Source organism: Mustela putorius, unplaced genomic scaffold (genome assembly GCF_011764305.1).
Source record: "Mustela putorius furo isolate JIRA1106 unplaced genomic scaffold, ASM1176430v1.1 tig00003853_pilon_pilon_pilon, whole genome shotgun sequence".
NCBI lineage: Eukaryota > Metazoa > Chordata > Mammalia > Carnivora > Mustelidae > Mustela > Mustela putorius.
The window spans coordinates 24,125,851-24,146,180 of NW_025422005.1; the positions used below are offsets into that span (position 1 = coordinate 24,125,851).

General features: G+C 44.0%; 1 protein-coding gene across 6 annotated transcripts in view; it reads left to right on the forward strand.

Annotated features, from left to right (window-relative positions):
* Window positions 1-6,790: 6,790 nt before the first annotated feature.
* Window positions 6,791-20,330, forward strand: part of ZBTB8A (zinc finger and BTB domain containing 8A) — a 66,341-nt gene continuing 52,801 nt past the window's right edge. For 2 of the 6 annotated variants that reach the window (XM_045064122.1, XM_045064121.1), the window contains exons 1-2: window positions 6,864-7,205; window positions 18,557-18,660. The gene's annotated coding sequence lies outside the window, so the exon portion shown is untranslated. The other 4 variants (XM_045064125.1, XM_045064123.1, XM_045064124.1 and 1 more) reach the window with 4 other exon arrangements.

Genomic DNA, 20,330 nt, shown 5'->3' on the forward strand with positions numbered 1-20,330 from the left:
CCTGTTGATACATCAGCTTTTCTTGCAAGCATAGTTTGAAGGCACTAGTTTTTCTGGGAAGCTTGGCAGAGATTTCAGCATCTATTCCTAAGGTCACAGTATTAGGTGACAGCAATACCCATGTGGTGCAGTTGGGAGTTTCTCGTGGCTGCTGTTATCCTGAACTTCCAGCGTCTAAGCATGATTCTCTGGCCCACCTGGATACTCACAAGCCATCTCTCTTTCTTCCTTAGTAAGAGAATGTTTTACTATTCATAGTATTACCCCATATTGAGACTGTATTTCTCAGATTCTCTTGCAGCTAGATATGACCATGTGACTAAGTTCTGACCAATGGGATGTAAATAGAAGTGCAATATGGTATTTCCAGCAATTTTTCTTAAGAGACAGCATGGGCATGGCCTTTACCTATTCTTCCCCCATTCCCCCATTCTCTGTCCATCTGCTTTTTTTTTTTTTTTTTTTTTACAGATTTAATTTATTTATTTGTCAGAGAGACACACAGCGAGAGAGGGAACACGGGCAGGGGGAGTAGGAGAGGGAGAGGCAGCCTTCCCACCGAGCAGGGAGCCTGATATGGAGCTCGATCCCAGGACTCTAGGATCATGACCATCAGCCGAAGGCAGACGCTTAATAATAGAAATGCCCCTATCCTTCTGCTTTGACTGTAGAGTTGGTGGTCCATTTTAAAACGGGAGCATGAGGGCTACATGCTAGTTATGGTGGAAGAGAGAGTTGGCAACAGTCCTGGTTCCTTGACTACTTCATAGACTGGTGCTTCTATACTAGCCTTGAATCATCTACCTCCAGGTTTTTTATGTAGGAGAAAAATAAACTGATAACTTGTTGAAGCCATTGTTATTTTAGATTTTCTGTCACTCTCAGCCAAATCTAATTCAATGAATCAATGACCAATAAACCATCATCCCAATTTAGAAAATATACACCTTTCCCTTTCTGACCATTGATCTCTGGTTCACATTTCGGGATTAGCTTAAAATTTCATATTTTTCAGTCTCTGATTATGCTAATGCACATCTTACAATAACTCCTAAGAGTGTAGTTCATTTAAATGCAGCTCCTTTTATTTTTGTGAGAAAGAGAGAAGAGAGTACAAGCAGGAGGAGGGGCAGAGGGAGAAGCACACTCCCAGCTGAGCAGGGAGTGTGATGTGGGGCTTGATCCCAGTACCCTAGGATCATGACCTGAGCTGAAGGCAGACACTTAATGACTGAGCCACCCAGGTACCCCTTAAATACAGCTCCTTAAAGACAGTTCCTCTTGATCTGAAGATCTATTAACTAAAGACAAGTTATCTGCTTCATACTTACCCAACAGGCAATGGTGGTACATATAGGATAATCACTATAGACATCGTGCTTCAAAAAGGATGGAGATGCTGGCACAAATGAGGCACTGGTCCATAGCAATTCTGAAATCCATCTGGACAAATGTTGGAACTTCCTTGATTAGGACTCAAGGCCTGGGGAGAATCATCCATGGCTCTTGCTTCTGCCCTCAGTCATCCTTCTTTTTGCATAGAAAATAGTCTACATTTGCAACTGTGTAATTTCCACAGATTGCATTTTACCAGTAGATCTTTGGGGGTCAGAAGATATCTTTTCACTTTGTATTGCCTCCGATCCTTTCAGTCCAACTGGGCAGTGTTCCTCTGGACATTTCTTTAAAATGTGGGACTCTTGGGGCGCCTGGGTGGCTCAGTGGGTTAAGCCGCTGCCTTCGGCTCAGGTCATGATCTCAGGGTCCTGGGATCGAGTCCCGTGTCAGGCTCTCTGCTCTGCGGGGAGCCTGCTTCCCTCTCTCACTCTCTCTGCCTGCCTCTCCATCTACTTGTGATCTCTTTCTGTCAAATAAATAATAAAATTTTTTTTTTAAATGTGGGACTCTTGTGAACCTTCTTGAGGTTCACTCCATTAGACAAAAGGTATCTTCACAAAGCTCTTCAAGACAAATTCTTCTATAACCTTGAGCTTCTTTGAGGAACAACGAATGCCCTTAAGCTTTCTTTTCTTTTTTTTTTAAATATTTATTTATTTGAGAGAGAAAGAGAGAGAGAGCATGGGTTGGGGGAGGGGCAGAGGGAGAAGCAGGCTCCCTTCTGAGCAGGGAGACCAACGTGGGGCTCCATCACAGGATCCCAAGTTCACGACCTGAGCCAAAGGCAGCCACTTAACCAGCTGAGCCACCCAGCTGTCCCTGTCCTTAAGCTTCTTAGAATTCTACTATTTGAATGAGGATTCATAAGTCATATCCTTAAATCTTTGGAGGACTTTTTATCTAAATGAACAGTACTCTGAGGCAACATCTTCCATCTTTTTTAGGTCTTGACAAAGGATTTTTACAGCTACTCTTCACTTCACCTTTAGACTGTGTTTTCCTGGCATTGTCCTGGATTTAATCTTTGCTCAGAAGTCATGTCTTAATTTTTACATCATTTGCCACCTGGGAGGATAGAATTTTCAAAACCAGAAATTTCTGGCATCCTTTTGTCTAATAGTCCTTCCTCTACTTATCTCTGTCCTTTCCAATTTTATTACAAGTTGCAAGAAGAGACCAGGCAGCTCCTTCCACATTTTTGCATGGAAATCTCCTTAGCTGGATCACCTGATTTATTAGGTCTATTTTCCACTTTTCACCTTATTGCAGGCAATAGTGTTACTCAATTTCTTCCAATACATAACAAAGACCCCTTTCTTTCAGTGTCCAATACGATTTTTGTGATTTCTTCTTTAGGCCCTCCCTACAGCTTCCTCAAAGGCCATAAGGAGTATACTGTTTTTCAAAAGTCTCAGGTTTCACTAACAGTCTCCTCAGAGTCCTTCCACCTTCCATGGCTTAGTTCCAGAGTCACACGTCCAGGTTTTTGCCATGGTAGCACTTCTAGGTACCCCAACTTGTAGAAGTTATCTGTTGCTTCGTAACAAGTTGCCCCCACAACCTAATGACTTAAAAGAACAAATATGAATGACCTCACAAGATTTCTGAGGGTCAGGAATCTGGAAACAGTTTAGTTGGTTGGTTCTGGCTCTGGGTCTCTCAGGAGGTTTCACTCAAGCTGTTAGATGGGACTGTAGTCAGCTGAAGGCTTGTCTGGGGCTGGAGGATCCATTCCAAGGTGGCACACTATCATGGCTGTTGGCAGAAAGCTTCAGTTCCTCTCCATGTGGCTGGCTGAGGATACTGGTTTCTTTCAGAACAGCAGATCCAAGACAGGGAAAGAACAAGTAGGAAGCTGCTTTGCCTCTTATCACCAAGACTCTGAAATCCCACACTGGAATTTCTGCTTCATTCCATTCTTTAGAAGCGGTCACTAAGTCCAGCTCACACTCAGGCAGAGGGGATCTGGGGTCAACCTCTTGTAGAGAACAGTGTCAAAGAATATGTAGGCATGTAAAAACTACCACGCGTATCCATGTTCTTCTCTTTGCCCTCTACTCCAATGGGGATAGTGGAATTTTCACTTTTCCTGTCTAAGGACTGTTTCTTTGAGATTTTGATCCCTTTCTCCCTCAATTGCAGAAATTCAGCCACTATTAATTATTCCTCCTGTATATTTAATCTTTCCCTCTTATCTTCATGTTTTTCTTCAGCATTTATTTTTAAGTCTTTACCCATATCCCCTTCTAGCTAATATTATCTCTCTTTGTTTTAGGACCTGTCTCCAAATTCTCTGACATTCTTCCCATTAAGAGATAGCAGCTCTGAGACGCCTGGGTGGCTCAGTGGGTTAAAGCCGCTGCCTTCAGCTCAGGTCATGATCCCAGGGTCCTGGGATCAAGCCCCACATCAGGCTCTCTGCTCAGCAGGGTGCCTGCTTCCCTTCCTCTCTCTCTCTCTGTCTGCTTCTCTGCCTACTTGTGATCTCTCTCTGTCAAATAAATAAATAAAATCTATATATATAAAAAAAAGAGAGCAGCTTTGTCCCCTTCTGCTTGAATCTTGGTAGGTTATAACTACTTATGCCAATGGGATAGGGCAAGTGGGGTGCCATAACTTCTGTTGATAGGTATGAAAGATCACACAGCTCCTTCCTAGTTCTCTTGGATACTCCCTCTTGGCGCACCCTCTTGTGAGGACTCTCCCTCTCAGAACCCAGACACCATGTTGCAAGTAGCCCAAGGCACATGGAGAGGCTACACGTAGACGTTCCAGGTAACAACAGTCATAGCTGAGCCAGTTTTCAAGGGATCCCAGTCTTGGTGCCAGACCTGTGAGTGAAGAAACCTCCAGATGATTCCAGTTCCCAGAAGTTCAAGTCACTCCTAGCCATCTGGGTCTTCCCAGTTGAAACCCCAGACATTGTGAAACAGACACAAGCCATCCCTGCTATGACTTGTCTAGTTCTTGATCCACGGGATCTTGGGACATAATAACACAGCTTTCATTTTATACCATTAAGTGAACATCCCCTTTACACCAAAATCTCTCTAAGGAGTTGTTTCTTCTCCAGGCACCTGGGTGGCTCAGTGGGTTAGCCATTGCCTTCGGCTCGGGTCATGATCCCAGGGTCCTGGCCCTGAGTCAGCTCCCTGCTCAGCAGGGAGTCTGCTTCTCCCTCTCCCTCTGCTCTTGTGCTTGCTCTCTCTCAAATAAATGAGTTAAATCTATTTTTTTTTAAGTTGTTTCTTCTCATTACCTTGTTTCTTTATCCCCCACTAATTCCTCTAATCTGGATTTTGCTCCTTTCTTTCAAGTTGAAGTCAATGATCTCCGAGTTGTTAAATTGAATAGACACTTTGGGTTAGTCTGTTAAGAGAAGTATTTAACACCGCTGTCCAGTTCTTCCTTTTGGAGTTACTCTTCTCTGACTTTCTATGATACCATCCCAGGTGGCACCCCAGGCCACTTCCTTCCTCTCTAGTTGCTTCTTCTTTTTTTTTTAAAGATTTTATTTATTTATTTGACAGAGAGAGATCACAAGTAGGCAGAGAGGCAGGCAGAGAGGAGGAAGCAGGCTCCCTGCTGAGCAGAGAGCCCGATGTGGGACTCGATCCCAGGACTCCGAGATCATGACCTGAGCCGAAGGCAGCGGCTTAACCCACTGAGCCACCCAGGCGCCCCTCTAGTTGCTTCTTGATGTCATTTGCAATTTCACCCTCCTCTAACCAGCCCCTGGGTGACGAAATGGTACAGCTCAATTCTAAGCCTTCTTCTCTTCTCACTCTGTGTTCTCTCTCTATCCATACCCATGGTTCTAATTCCCATCCAGAGGATACCAGTGACAACATTTTACCTCTAACAATTCTATCGATTAAGATCCATGCCATAGGGCCAGAAGCCATCTTAACATTTTGTACTGGTCAGGGCTCTTAGCTGCACAGAGACCGGCCATGGCTAATTTAAGCAGAAACGAATGTATTAAAAGTTCACAGAATCCCAGAGAGAGCAGAGCACAGGGATTGGAGGCTCTGCTAGGCAGGTATAAACAACAGCCAAGTCATAGCACAAAGCTGGCCTGGTGAGGCTAGCAACACTGATCCCAGCAAACAGATACGCGGCAGCTGCCACCACTGATAGCACTGGCCCTGGACAGCGGATGCTGCCCTTAGCAGCCCTGCCACATGGCACCCAGAGATATGATCTTGCTGTAGTTATCCGCGCTGCAAAAAAAAGTTTCCTTGAGCTCCCTCTTCAAAGTGTGTGCATCTGATTATCAAAGTGTGGAGCATGGGCTCTATCCTTGCTGTAGGGAATTCTGGGAAAGCAAGTCATTGGCATTTCCAGATTCTATTAGGAGGCAGATTCTACCTGCCACCAATTAATCACAACGTCAGGGATTCTCCAAATATATAAATGAGTTTTAGAAGCTAGGAAATGGAAAGGGAAGGGGGAAAACTCCTATTACTTCTTCCTGGCAACAAAGTGTTTATCACCCATCTGATGTGCTCTCTGGAGGAACAAGTTTGTAGAACTCTTCTGCATGTTCTAATTAATGAAGTCTGAAAAAAAAAAAAAAGCAAAAAAAAACCCTTGCATTCTGGGAGAATTCTCAATGGGGATGCTTGCAAAGTAGCTTGAATACATCCAAACCCTCCTGATACTTAGTGTTTTCAAACATGTTTCCATTTACCTGTTCCGAATGTGAAGGAATGCAGGTAAATAGCAAAACACCTCTACAGCAATAAGGACGTGACATTAAGAAATGTTGTGAATATTTTTATCCCTCTCCTAGTGCATTCAATCCTCAAAATGCACAGCGAATTGTTGATTGAACCAATGAGCTTTGTCCAATTTGACTGAGTATGACATATAAGAGGAAGCCATCGAAAAATGGAAGGTTTTGACAATTTTTCCAGTTTTATTGCATCACAGTGCTTTTCAGTACCTGACCCAACATAAGGAACTAGAAACTAATTTGAAGAATTCATGTTTCTGTAGTTGCAGTGAAAATTCAGTGACTTGGGATTTTTAGCAAATATATAACTTGTTTGCACTGAGGGCCATAAATATGGCAAAAGAAAGTCGATGTACAATGAATTTTTGTATTGGAAAACACAAAACCTGCTATTTTTACTGGTTTTATATTTTCTCTGAACTTAGGAATTATTTTCTCTTATCTGACTCTCTGGGTTTTCCTCTTCAAATAGAATGCTTGTGACCTATAGAGGTTTAGAAAAGGTTATCCCCAATCAAAACAAGGGCTTCAGTAAAGGTAATTCTGTGAAATCGCTTACATTTGACGTTGCTAAACTTAAGTACAATAATGTCACATGTACTTATACAGTAATTGTGGGCACGCCTAAGTCCCTCCCTCTTTCCTAAACCAAATTCCCCAGATCCTAGAAATCCAGCCCTTCTGCCCTCCGGAGGCGCCTTTCCCAACGTAAAGTACAATTTTAAATTTAAGCTCCTGACTAAATAATGATTCCGTGGTCAACGGCCAGGGAACCTGGGCACCCCGGAGCCTCTGGAGGGTGCAGTGGGGTGTAGGCAAGGGCAGGGGGAGTGGGCGAAGCCGCTGGTTGGTGCCTGAAATCTGTGCGTTGCCCCTTTAATTGTGTCCCCAGCCCTCGGGCGTTTCTGTCCAACGCCCACGTCAGCAAATACCTTTTGTTTCTCTCACGTTGGGGCTACTTGTTTTAGGGCGCAAAGGAGCGGCTTCGAAAGTGGGTATTTCCCCTGCCGAGGTCCAGGAATCCTCCCCCAGCCCGCGCGCGCGACCCGCCGGTGCGCCGCGGCCCGCGGTAAGTGGCTGCGCGCGGCGCGGCGGAGGGCGGGCGGGGCGTCGGGGCTGCCGGGACGGGCCGCGAGCCTGGCTGCGGGCGGAGGGCGGGCGGCGGGCGGCGGCGGCGGCGGGATGCGGCCCGGGCGCGGCGCCCCCAGACGTCCCCCGGGCCGGCAGAGCGGCGGGAGGCGCAGAGGCGGCCGGGCGCCATTTGCAGCCCCCGGCGCAGAGGCGGCGTTGGTGGCGGCGGCGGCGCGCCGGCTCCGAGGGGCTGGGGACGGCCACAAAGGCGGCGCGGGCGGCGGGCGGCTGGCGGCGGGGGCCCGGCCTCGGGGCGGCGGCCCGCGGGGAGAGGCGGGCGGCGCCGGGGCGCACGGGCTCGGTACCCCGCTGCCGGCCCTCCCCGCGGCCGCCCCGCCCGGCCAGCCCCTCCTGCGCGCCCGGGAGGGGCTGCGGGACAATGGCCGCGCCGTCGCCGCCCGCGCCCGCCTCGCCGCCCGCCCGGCCCGGCCCGGCCCGACCGCGGAGCGGGGAAAGGCGGGAAGGCGCGCGGAGCCTCCTGGCGGCGGCGGCGGTGGCGGCGGACAGGCGGCGCGGGGACGGCGCCCGGCGAGTGTGGAGCCGTCGGGCGCCGCGGACTCCGGGAGGGTCGGCGGCCGGCCGGGCTCGGGCTGCGCGGCGAGTGACGGGCGGCCCGCCCAATGGGGCGGCGGGGGGCGGGCGGGCTGGGGTCCCGGCGCTGCTTCCCCGCGCCCCGGGCACTTCCTCGGGAAGGTGGCTCCCTGGGTAGTAGTCCGAGTTTCTCCTCCATCCTCCATCCTTTGGTTTTATATCGTGATGCAACAGATCTGGGCTCAGAACCGAAGGCAGACTTGCTACACCCAACACATACGGAGCCATAATTTTTGGGTTATGACGGAACCGCACAAACGCACCTTCCATCCGTGCAGACTGCCTCTTTTATAAGTTAGTTAGCGGTTTGGCTCCTTCCCCTTACAATGCGCTTATTTCACATGGATTGTGCCAGAAGCCAGACTCCACACCTTTCCAAGACGTGTTAGGTTTTCTTTCCTTCTCTCTCTCTTAAAAAAAAAAAAAAAAGAGAGATATAATTGATATAAAACATTGTGTTGGTTTTCGTTTAAGACGTCTTTGGAAGCAGTATTTTCCCACCTAGTGGGCTTTTAACTACGCACGCCTGTGTTCTGTTCTCAATAAACGTTCCTGTTTGCGGAAGTTTATTTAGTAAATGGAGCGCCTTCGCCTATATGAATTATTTCACTTAATTTCACATAAAACAGCCACCCGGTCAGGTCGATGGTTATTCCACTTTCCAGATGAGGAAATGCGTTAAGTGCGGAATGTAAGCGTTGAACCAGAAGGTGAACGATGGCAGTCTCCCAAAGCCCCTGCCTCCTGTTCTTGTTCTTCGTTCCCTCCTAAAAGCACCTCCAGAGTCTTCTGGAAAGCGTGTCGGTCACTTTGCTTTCCTGCTCTAAAAACCTTAGTTGATCTTTATCAGAACGAAGTCCAAAATCCTCAACAGGGGAGACAAGGCTCAAACTTACTCTCTTGTCCCACCTTCCCAAAGCCTCAAGTATGGGTGGGTTTATGGGACCCCTGGAGCAAGAGCTCTTCGCTGATAACTAGGGATCAGAGATCTTTATTCCTGGGAACCTCTCTGGCCACAGCAGTGGCAAATGAGACCTAACCATCTAACCTGCAACCCTTAGCCAATTGCGCACATGTGGGTTAGACTGCAAGATGTCAGCAGAAGGCATCCTGAGTACCTGGGCTCCTTGAGGTAAATTTCTGTACCCCATGTAAATTTCTGACCCCATGATACTTGATTCATCCTCTATAAGTCTATTTGAAACTGGGTTTCTGTTTAATAGGCTTAACCCTTTCAGTGACATAATTATATGTTCATAATATCTAAAGGATTTGATGTAAGTTTTTTTTTTTTTATTCCCCTCGAGGGAAGTTTTTGTCACTTCTTTGCCCAAAAATGGTTAGTGCCTCCCCATTTACAGTGGTTCCCATTTTACTCATATTAAAAGCCAAAGCCTTATAAAAGATGGTCCTATGATGTCCTACCTGCTGCACTGTCACTCTTCCTTTCTGAGTCCATTTCTCTTTCCTCTCTCTAGTCCTCCAGCCCTCTCTGCGCCATGTTAGAATCTTTACAGTCCCATCTGCCTGGAACACTCTTTCCGTAGATAGATAACGCATGACTGTCTCGCCTCCTTTTTTTTCTTTTAATTTTTTTTAAAAGATTTTATTTATTTATTTGACAGAGAGTGATCACAAGTAGGCAGAGAGGCAGGCAGAGAGAGAGCGGGGGAGGGGGAAGCAGGCTCCCTGCCGAGCAGAGAGCCTGATGCTGGGCTCGAACCTAGGACTCTGAGATCCTTAACCCACTGAGCCACCCAGGCACCCCTTTTTAAACATTTTTATACTTAATTCTAAATCTTTCCAGGGTTAAAAGACGTTCATCCACTGAAGAATACAATTACCATGCTAGTTAGCTCAAGTTCTTTATGACTCAGGGATTTTTGCTAAGGAAGCTAATGAGATGGTTTTGGTGACCCTGATGGGACATACTAAATTCTAGTTTAATGACTATGTATCTTAAAAGAGATGGTGTTGGAGCCCACAGTCTTCTTTTACTTTTTTTTTTTTTTAGAGAGAGGGTAGGGAGGGGCAGAGCAAGGGAGAGAAAAAAAATCCCAAGCAGCCTCCACACCCAGCAAGGTGACTTACCAAAGCTCCACCTCACAACCCTGAGATCATGACCTGAGCTGAAATCAAGAGTCAGATGCTTAACTGACTAAGCCACCCAAGCACCCCAAATTTAATCTTTCTTAATGACTTGAGTACAGTTGTAAATGCAGGTTATGTTAATGTCCTGTGGTTGTAAATATTATCACATGGTAAATGAACCCAACCTATAGGACAATTCCTATTTTTTCGTAGAAGTTCCTGCTTTTGCTCCTTCCTACAGTTCTACCTCCTGTCAGTTCCTCACCGTGTCTTGCTTCGACAATTTTAAAAAGATTTTATTTATTTATTTGAGAATGAGAGAGAGGGAGAGCATGAGAGGGTGAAGTTCAGAGGGAGATTCGGACTCCCTGCTGAGCAGGGAGCCTGATGTGGGACCCCATCCTGGGACTCCAGGATCATGACTTGAGCTGAAGGCAGTTGCTTAACCAACTGAGCCCCCCAGGCTCCCTATATTGAGCTTTAAATTGGTCTCTTTGGCCCTGCCTCTTCCACTGTTTCTTTCCCGCCGTGGTGTCTCAGGTTTTCGCCTGGGTACGCAAATTGGATCATAATAACAATAATACCTAATATTTGTTGAGCCCTAGCTGCATGCCAGGCATTGTGCACACGCTATGGTCAGAAGAGTGCAGGACTCAGGAGTGTTGGTTTGGGGTCAGTCAGCCAGAACTCCAGTCTCTGTCCACTTGTTCCTGTGCAATTTTGGAAAATTTTTGAAGAATTTCCTTATGGCTCAGTTTCAGCTTCTGTGAGGACCACAATAAGATGAGAGTACAGTGTTTAGCACAGCGCCAAGTGCACATTCAAATATTAGTTATTTTCATTGAGATATAACTCACATGTCAGAAAATTCACCCTTTTAAAGTAAATTCAGAGGGCACCTAGGTGGCTCAGTCGGTTAAACGTCTGACTTTGGTTTCAGCTCAGGTCATGATTTCAGGGTCATGGGGTTGAGCCCTGCTTGGGGCTCTACCCTCAGCATGGAGTCTGCTTGAGCCTCTCTTCCTCCCTCCCTCTCTGCCCCTTCCCCTTCTCCCCGCTGTCATGTGCGCTTGCTTGCTTGCTCTCTCTCAAATAAATTAATAAATAAAATCTTAAAAAATAAAGTGTAGGGATGCCTGGGTGGCTCAGTCGGTTAAGCATCCCAGAGTCCTGGGATCAAGTCCCACATCCAGCTCCCTGCTCAGCTGGGAGTCTGCTGCTGCCTCTGCCTGCTGCTCCCTCTGCTTGTGCTCGTTCTCAACAAATAAATAAATAAATAAAATCTTTTTTAAAGAAAGATTTTTCCATGTCTTTAAAAAAATAAGTAAATAAAGTGTACAATTCAGTGTTTTTTAGTGTAGTCGTAGAGTTGCACAACCATCACCATTCTTTAATTCCAGAACGTTTTCACCATAGTATAAAGAAACCTCATACCCATTAGCAGTCACTCTCCACTGCTGCATCTCCCTCCACCCATAACAACCACTAACCTACTCTGTCTCTGTCATCTCTCCACGGTCATAAAATCTATGGTCTTCTGTAACTAGCTCCTTTCACTTAGCTTGCGGTTTTTAATGTTCACCCATGTTACAGCAAGTATCAGTCCTTGGTTCCTGCTCATGGCTAAATAATGTTCTGTTGTGTAAATGTGTCATGTTTTGCTTTTCCATTCAAATGATAGACATTTGAGTTGGTTCTGTGTTTGGGCTACTATGAATAATGCCTCTGTGGACATCTGTGTACTACAAGATTTTTTGTGGACATATATTTTCATTGATCTTGGGTATATGTCTAGGAGTAGAGTCACTGGATTATATAACTGGTTTTTAATAGCTTTATTGAAATACAATTCATAGTATTGTATCATTATTATTATTGTATTATACAATATATTATATAATATGTTATATTATATACACATATTATGAATTATACAATTCACCTATTTAAAGTATAAAATTCAGTGATTTTCACTCTATTCCTTCTGTACAACTGTCACCACAGTCAATTTCAGAGCAGTTTCATCACCTCAAAAGGAAACACGTACCCTTTAGCTCTCAGGCCTCTCCACTCAGCCCCCTCCCCACACCCCCTTCCCAGCCCCAGGCAACTAAGTGTCTACTCTCTATATGAATTGAGTCATATAGTATGTGGTCTTGTGATTGGCTTCTTTCACTTAGCGGAATGTTTTCAGAGTTCATCTGTCATATAACACGTACCAGTACTTTTTTCCTTAAAAAGGTTGAATAACATTCTATCTTACGGCTATTCCATTTTCCCGGTGATGGACATTTGTGATGTTTCCATCTTTTAGCTATTATGAATAATGCTGCAACAAACATTTGTATACAGATTTCTGTAGGGACATACATTTTCATTTCTCTTGGAGATACACCTGGGCATGGAATTGCAGGATCCTCTGATAACTCTATATTTAATCATTTGAGGAACTGCCGGACTGTTTTCCAAAATGGCTTAATCATTTTACTTTCCCACCAGCAGTGTATGACGGTTCTGATTTGTCCAGATCCTGGCCAACACTTATGTGTGCGTGTGTGTGTGTGTGTGTGTGCACGTGTTTATTCTAGCGATCCTAGTGGATGTGAAGTGGTATCTTACTGTGATTTTGATTTGCATTTCCCTGCTGACCAATGATGTTAAACGTATCTTTATGTGCTTTTGCTATTTGTCTCAATTTATTTCTTATTGCTATTAATCTTATTAATCTTAGCTATTATCTTATTTAATCCTCTTAACAGACTTCCTTAGAGCCTCTTAACAGTCAATATCCTCATTTTACAAAGAAGAAACTGATGCACAGAATTAAGTAGCTTGACTAAGTCCCACAGTCAGTAGTAGATCTGCAATGATGTCACTCTTCTTAAAATCCTTCAAAAATGTCCCAAACCTTCAAAAGTGGAGGGGCTTTGGGATCTGGTGCCTACATTTTTCTTTCTTTTTTTCTTTTCCAGTAGGCCTCTACAGGTCCCATGTCTGTAGCCACAGCAGCATTTTTATCATCCCCAAAGAAGGCACGCTGTTTCATACCTACCTGTGCCTTTGCCCTTGGTGCTGTGCCCTTTGACCTCTGTTTCCTGAATGAACTTCTACTCATGCTTCAAGACCCACTCCACTGGCACTGCCTTTGGGAACTTCTGGACACTTCTAGACACAGTCATTTACTTCCTTGGTTTCAGAGTTTCCTTGTGCTAGGAGTATTTTCTTCATTGTAGTGTTACTTGGTTTAAAAGCTTCTTTCTTCTCCATCTTGCTCTTTCTCTGACTCTTTCTCCTTACAGATACTGAGGTGTTCCAGAGCACTGACCTTTCCCAGAGCTAGAGAGAGCCTGGCACAGAGTTGGTGCTCGATGATTATGTATTGAATGAATACATTTCTCCTTTTTTTAAAATATATGCCCTTCTCCTAAAAATAGTATAAAAGATCTTTGCTTTAAAAAAGGATAGGAAAGGGAAACATAGATAGCTATATGGCGTTCAGAACAGTGTAAAAGTAATCATCAAGTCAAAGGTTGAAGTTGCTCTCTTTCCATTGTTTTTCTAACCCTGCAGAAAGGCCTCCAGTGCTGTTGCATGCTTGGCTCTCAGCAGTGTCTGAACCATCAAGGGTATGACAAACACTTTTGTATCTGCTTCAGTTCCCCCTATCTCACTGGTTCTGTTGGATAAGTTGCAATAAAAGGTTCTTACGGTTTCAGAATATTTGGGGGAAGCTTTATTTCAAAATCTGCCATGTATTTTCCATCATCAGAAGATACTTACAAACCAAACAAGGCCATAGTTTTATCTAAGATCTTCTTAATATGTACATTAGAATAGTATCCTAAGCCTAAACACTAAAATTTTAACTTTCAGATAGCAAATCTTGTGGAGTACAGATCCTATTCTCATGAAATCTCCTCTGTGATAACATTATTTTTAAAGATTTATTTATTTGAGGGCCCCTGGGTGGGTCAGTGGGTTAAGCCTCTGCCTTCGGCTCAGATCATGATCTCAGGGTCCTGGGATCGAGTCCCAGATCGGGCTCTCTGCTTGGCAGGGAGCCTCCTTCCTCCTCTCTCTCTCTGCCTGCCTCTCTGCCTACTTGTGATTTTTCTCTGTCAAATAAATAAATAAAATCTTTAAAAAATATAAAGATTTATTTATTTGAGAGGGAGCTCACACATGAAGAGGAGGGGCAGAGGGAGAAGAGAGAGAGAGAATCCCAAGCAGACTCCATCCTGAGCACAGAGCCCAACATGGGACTCCCTCTCAGGACCCTGAGTTCACTACCCAAACCGAAACCAAGAGGCAGACACTTAACCGGCTGAGCCACCCAGGTGCCCCTGTGATAACATTGGAAAAAAATCTGAGTAACAGACCAGCCTATGTGTCTGTTAAGGGATGGATGGGTAAAGAAGATGTGAGAGAGATATATGTAATGGATTAATATTCAGCCACGAAAAAGAAAGAAATCCTGTAGTTTGCAACAACAGGGACAGACCCTGAGAGTATTATGCAAAGTCAAATAAACCAAATAGAGAAAGACCAATAGATACTACAGGTTATCACTTATAGGTGGAATCTCAAAAACAAAGCGAAACTCCTAGAAACCAACTAGAAAAGTGGTTGTGAGGGGCTAGAGGATGGAGGAAATAGGAAGAGGCTGGTAAAAAGGCACAAACTTTCAGCTATAAGATGAGTAAGGCCTGAGGATCTAATATATAACATGGTGACTATAGTCGATAACACTGTTAGGTATAATTGAAATTTGCTAAGAGAGTAGAGCTTAAGTGTTCTCACAAAAATAAACAACCAACAACAAGAAAACACACCAAACCCCAATACCAGCGGATCAGTGTGAGTGAGATGATGATGTGTTCATTATCTAGATGGAGGGACTCCTTTCACAGTGTATATGTATCAGAGCATCATAATGTACCTTTAAATACTTTACAGTTTTGTCAATTACTTCTTAATGAAGCTGGGGGAAAAAATTCTGCATAGCAAACACCCTGATTCCTAGAGCATCATTAATGAGGCAGTGTTTGAAATGGTAATATGGCAACAGCCGTTTCTACAGAATAACTCTTCCTTGGGGTGAGGTCCACAATAGCGAGTTAGAGTAACCTTAACTGCTTCAGGCCAGCTAGAACAGAGCTTTGCCCACTTCATGTACACTGTGATTTTGAAAAGATCACTCTCTCTGAGCACACGAAAACGAGGGACCCAGTCACGTTTTCTTCTGCATTCACTTTTGTAGAACTTAGCATTTTACAGGCTTCAAGAAAATCTGTGGTAGTAAAGTTATAAAATGTTTACGTTTTCTATGCAGTTAAAGAGTTTAAAGCGGTCTGTGTAATTAATAATAGTCATGATGATGATGATGATTACCATAATAATAACATCTATCAAGGGCTTGGTATAAACAAAGCACTGTTGTAAGCACTTTACTTAGATGATTTTTCTCTTTTACTCTGTCCTGTAGCTCTAGAAGATCTTTCTTTCTTTCTTTCTTTTTTCAGATTTTATTTATTTATTTGACAGAGATCAAAAGTAGGCAGAGAGGCAGGCAGAGGAGGTGGGGAAGCAGGCAGGCTCCCTGCTGAGCAGGACCCTGGGACCATGACCTGAGCCGAAGGTAGAGGCTTTAACCCACTGAGTCACCCAGGCACCCTAGAAGATATTTCTATGATTCCATTTTACAGATGGAGAAACTGAGGCTCTAGAAGGTTAAATTCCCATGTTATCTAGTTAATGTGTGGCAGAGCCAGAATTTGCACCTGGACAGTCTGAGTCTAGAGCCTGTACCCCTGCATACTGACCAGTCCTGCTGTTCACACACTACTCACCTGTCTGCTTAAAGTTCGAGGTAATTGATGTATTAGTCTGTCATCTGGGCCTCGTGGCAGGAAGAAGACACCGCTCTAGAGTTTTAGCTGGTTTACTAAAGGGAATTGAGTGCTTACAAAATCACTGGGAAGGCTGGAAGGAATGGGCTCCAGGCGGGGCCTGCAGAAATCATTCCCAGAACCAGACTGCAAGCAGGCCCTCCGGGGGAGGGAATCAGGAGGCCACCACTGGCCCTGCTGTGTTCCAGATGGCATTGCTAGCTGCAGTTCAAGGGTCAAGAGATTGCTTCTCTGAAACTGCCCCTCAGTACCCACCAACTGGGTACGGTTGTCGCTACCAAACTTGTCTCTAAACAGCCATGAAGCTCTGGACCCTGGAAGGCTTTGCAGGAAAATCCAGTGTTTCCATAAATGTACTTGCCAGCATTAATGCCTAAGTAGCAGAAAGATGGCCCCTGCCTCATTTCTGTCTTCTAGATCTCACAGAAGAACATCTGATGGATGAATTCTGTTTCACATGGGGAAACTGAACCGTAAAGGAGTCTGGGAAATGTGCTTTTTTATTTTCCAAAAGGAAGTTGGAAAGGATGCTGAAGGTTAATACACAAACCAGCTAACATCTGCTAGGGTAGGGGTGCTTGGCCGGCTCTGTCAGTAGAGCGCGCACGTGACTCTGGATCTCAGGGTGGCAAGTTCAAGCTCCATGTTGGGTGTGGAATCTACTTTAAAAAATTTGTTTTTTAAAAATATCTGCTAGGAGCGCCTGGGTGGCTCAGTGGGTTAAGCCTCTACCTTCGGCTCAGGTCATGATCCCAGGGGCCTGGGATCGAGTCCCGCATGGGGCTCTCTGCTCAGCAGGGAGCCTGCTTCTCCTCCTCTCTCTCTCTGTCTGTCTCTCTGCCTATTTGTGATCTCTCTCTCTCTGTCAAATAAATAAATAAAATCTTTAAAAAAAAAATATCTGCTAGAGTAGAAATGGTGGTTATTCCTAAAAATGATATGTTTCAATGTGTAAAAACTACGCAGGGCATAGCCTATGTCCAGAAATCAGTTTTCTTAAAAAGCCACAGAATTAACTTTGCTTGTCACTGCACAGACCCAGTACTAGTTAGTGTACTGTTAAGTACCATTGTTGAAATAGTAAAGCTATAGTTCTCCCGGTAAGTACCCTTTCCTGAGTGCTCAGTGGGGCTAGGTGATAGATGAGCTTTTAGTGTCGCAAGGAGTTGTTCTAAAAAATTATTAATTTTGTTCCCCCAACTAGTTTTCTGCTCAAAAAATTTTGTAAGCCTAAAGGCAACAAAATGTTTTGAATGATTTAAGTTGCCAGAATCCAGACCTCCTCACAAGTGGGTAGGTAATGGAATCATTTTACTAGTTTAAATATATCTGAGCAGCTCTCCTTTCTCTGTGGGTGTTTTCAGGATACTCATTTAAAAATTAATGGAGCGCCTGGGTGGCTCAGTGAGTTGAGCGACTGCCTTCAGCTCAGGTCATGATCCCAGGGTCCTGGGATCGAGTCCTGCATCCACCTCTCTGCTCAGCAGGGAGCCTGCTTCTCCCTCTCCCTCTGCTGCTCTGCCTGCTTGTGATCTCTCTGACAAAATAAATTAATAAAATCTTTTTAAAAATTATGTCAGTTTAGGGGTCCCTGGGTGGCTCTGTCAGCTAAGCGTCTGCCTTTAGCTCAGGTCGTGATGCTGGGGTCCTAGGATCGAGCCCCATGTAGGGCTCCCTGCTCAGCAGGAAGCCTCTGTCATTCCCCCTACTTGTGTTCTCTCTGTGTCAAATAAATAAATAAAATCTTTTAAAAAATAAAATTATTTAAATTTGTTTTCTTCTTTCTATTTGCCTGTGTTTTCTAAAATTTTCTGTAAGTATACAATACTTAGTTTTATATTCTAATCAGAAAAAATACATATTGTCTTAAAAAGTGATTCTATTACTTTAGTCAATAATTTTTTGGTGAGAACTCTTAGCTTAATTGATTGGTTTAAAAAGCATCAAATTCATTTTCCACTGCCTATGGACATAAAGCCTCACACTCTCCTTGATTAACAAAACTTCATGGTCAACAAAGAAAACAATCCAACAGATTTTTTTTTTTTTTAGTAATTAAAAATGTCTGGAATAGAGTAAAAACTGAAAAATTGTTAACAGGTTGTTACAGCTGATATTACAAATTGTGGTATACTCGGGTGCAATCTGGCAAACTGAGTAAGTTATAAAAGATCTGGGTGACTCCAGTAGGACTTTCTGAACATATGCGGTAGGATTTTTTTCCCCCCACTTCCTGCAACCGTACAGTCTTTTAGAAATGTTGAATTTTTCAAGTTGAGTCTTTAAAGCTCTTCTGTTTGGTTTTCTTGCAAATCCTATTAATGGCACTTGCAGGAAAAGAGTGATGTGACATATGTTGCTGTTGTCATAACCTGATCTGCTAGCCTGCCTTTGAACAGCTTTTGTCTTCAGAAGTTTATTTCATTGTCAAAGTTAAAAAGTATGTCTGCTTGCCATTGGCTGTAATCCATTATAATATCAGAAATCACTTCTTGCAGATTTTCATATTAAGGATTCAGTTAAAAATAAGCTAGTCTGTTTATTTCTGTTCATTCTTCATCTGTGCCGATGATCTAGTTCACTGGAGCAGTGCTGCCATATAGTTTTATTTAAATAAGTAGCTATTAAGTACCTTAGCAGATGTTTCTGTCTCTAATTACAAAAGTACATTATAAACAGCTATTTGCTTTCTCTACAGGACAACCCTTCATATACAGAGTGTGTTTGACTTGGAATCTTCCCTTTTTTACTCCACTCAATTGACTTAGCAGGGTTTCAAGAGCAGCGTTCATAAATTTTCAGGTATGAGCCATTTTAATTCTTGATATTATACCTATCTTAAATATATGGAGAGAAAGTCGAGTTTTGCAATTATAGGTTTTATATAATCAGAGTATGGATTTGTTGCTTGAACAGTTACTATATAAAACACTCAACGTTCTAGTTTTCTTGGCCAGGTCTCCCTGTTCACTTATTGCTCAATTTTTAATTCATTGCCTCCCTTGTGGGTGTATCTCCTCCATCCTACCTTAATCAAAGATTCATCTGACGTAAGAGCTAGAGATGATCTAGACCAGTAGCCTCAATTTGTAGAGAAGGAAACGCAGCCTGGGAAGGTAAAGGTGAAGTCTGTGGACATAGAGCTAATTGAGTGGTAGAACCAGTGTCAGGTCTCCTGGCCCTTGCCCCGACAGCTGTGCAGGACGGCTTAGCAGTTAGGTCCTGGGGCTTTGGAGTCACTGTCTTGGTTAATATCCTTCTCTGTCCAATGGGGACAATGGTGGCACCTACCTGATATGTTGCCATGTGTGAAGATTAAAGACAATATATATTGCTGCTTTTATTATTGTCTGTGGCCCTTTTTCTCATTGAGTTGATCCCTTCACTGCTTCTTGAAACTTCCCACCTTGGCTAATGGTCACCAGGCTCTCCCGTTTCTCCCCGTAAGTCTCTGTAGAACTGGCTCCTCGTCCCCATCTGACGCCACAGGCAAGGGCAGTCGCTAGGTTCTCATCTCTGCCTCTGCTTCCGGTGAGCCCCTCCATCTGTCTTGGCAAATATCTTCTACTTCTCTGTCTTCAGGTCCAACTTACCCCTGAGCTTCGGATCAGCATTTCCAGTGGCCCTTGCTACCTGATTTCCCACTCAAAACCGAAGTACTTAAAACCAAAGCCATTCCTTTCCCCCTAAACCAGCCCTTCCTCCCGACTTCCTAATTTCTGTTAGTGATACCACCAAACACCTAGGCTTTACAAATCACTGCGTTCTCTTTATAGCCTTCTAGCCTTCCACAGCCAGTGACAGGTTGTGGTACCCTCTAGTACAATCTGGCAAATTAAATAAATTACAGAGTATCTGGGTGACTGCTGTGAGGCTTTCTGAACATATGTAGTAGAATTTTTCCATCAACCATCAAGACCCATGGATTTATTTTCCCATTCAGGTATTTTGCATCTTTTCCTTCCTTCCCATTCCTGCTCTCCTCATGGCATTGACGCCATTAACCGGACCGACAGTTGCAAATAGAGTAGCTGTTCATTTACCTGCAAGTGGCTGGGTTCCTTGTCTCTCTTTCTCTCCCCCAAGAAATACAACCTCTTGACTTTGCATGATGGAGTATTAATTTGTCACTTGTTCATTTAGCGCATGAATCTTGACTTAAGTAAAGATACAGAATATCATTATTCTGGCTGCTTCTAACATGTCTTAATCTTGAATTACAGCCTCGATCTAACTGTGAGACTCATTAATATTGTACCCACTTGTTTGACAAACTCTAAAAAATTTTTATTTTTGAATATACTTTTATTATTCAGATCTCAAAATATTTAAAAGTATACCATGCAAAGTCCCCATCCCATTCTTTTTTCCTGCCTCCTGAAGCTAACTTCCAGCTCACAACCATTGTTGTTTCTTGTTAATCTGGTTCAAAGTTTCTGATTTTTTCCCCTTGCATATGTGTGTATATATAT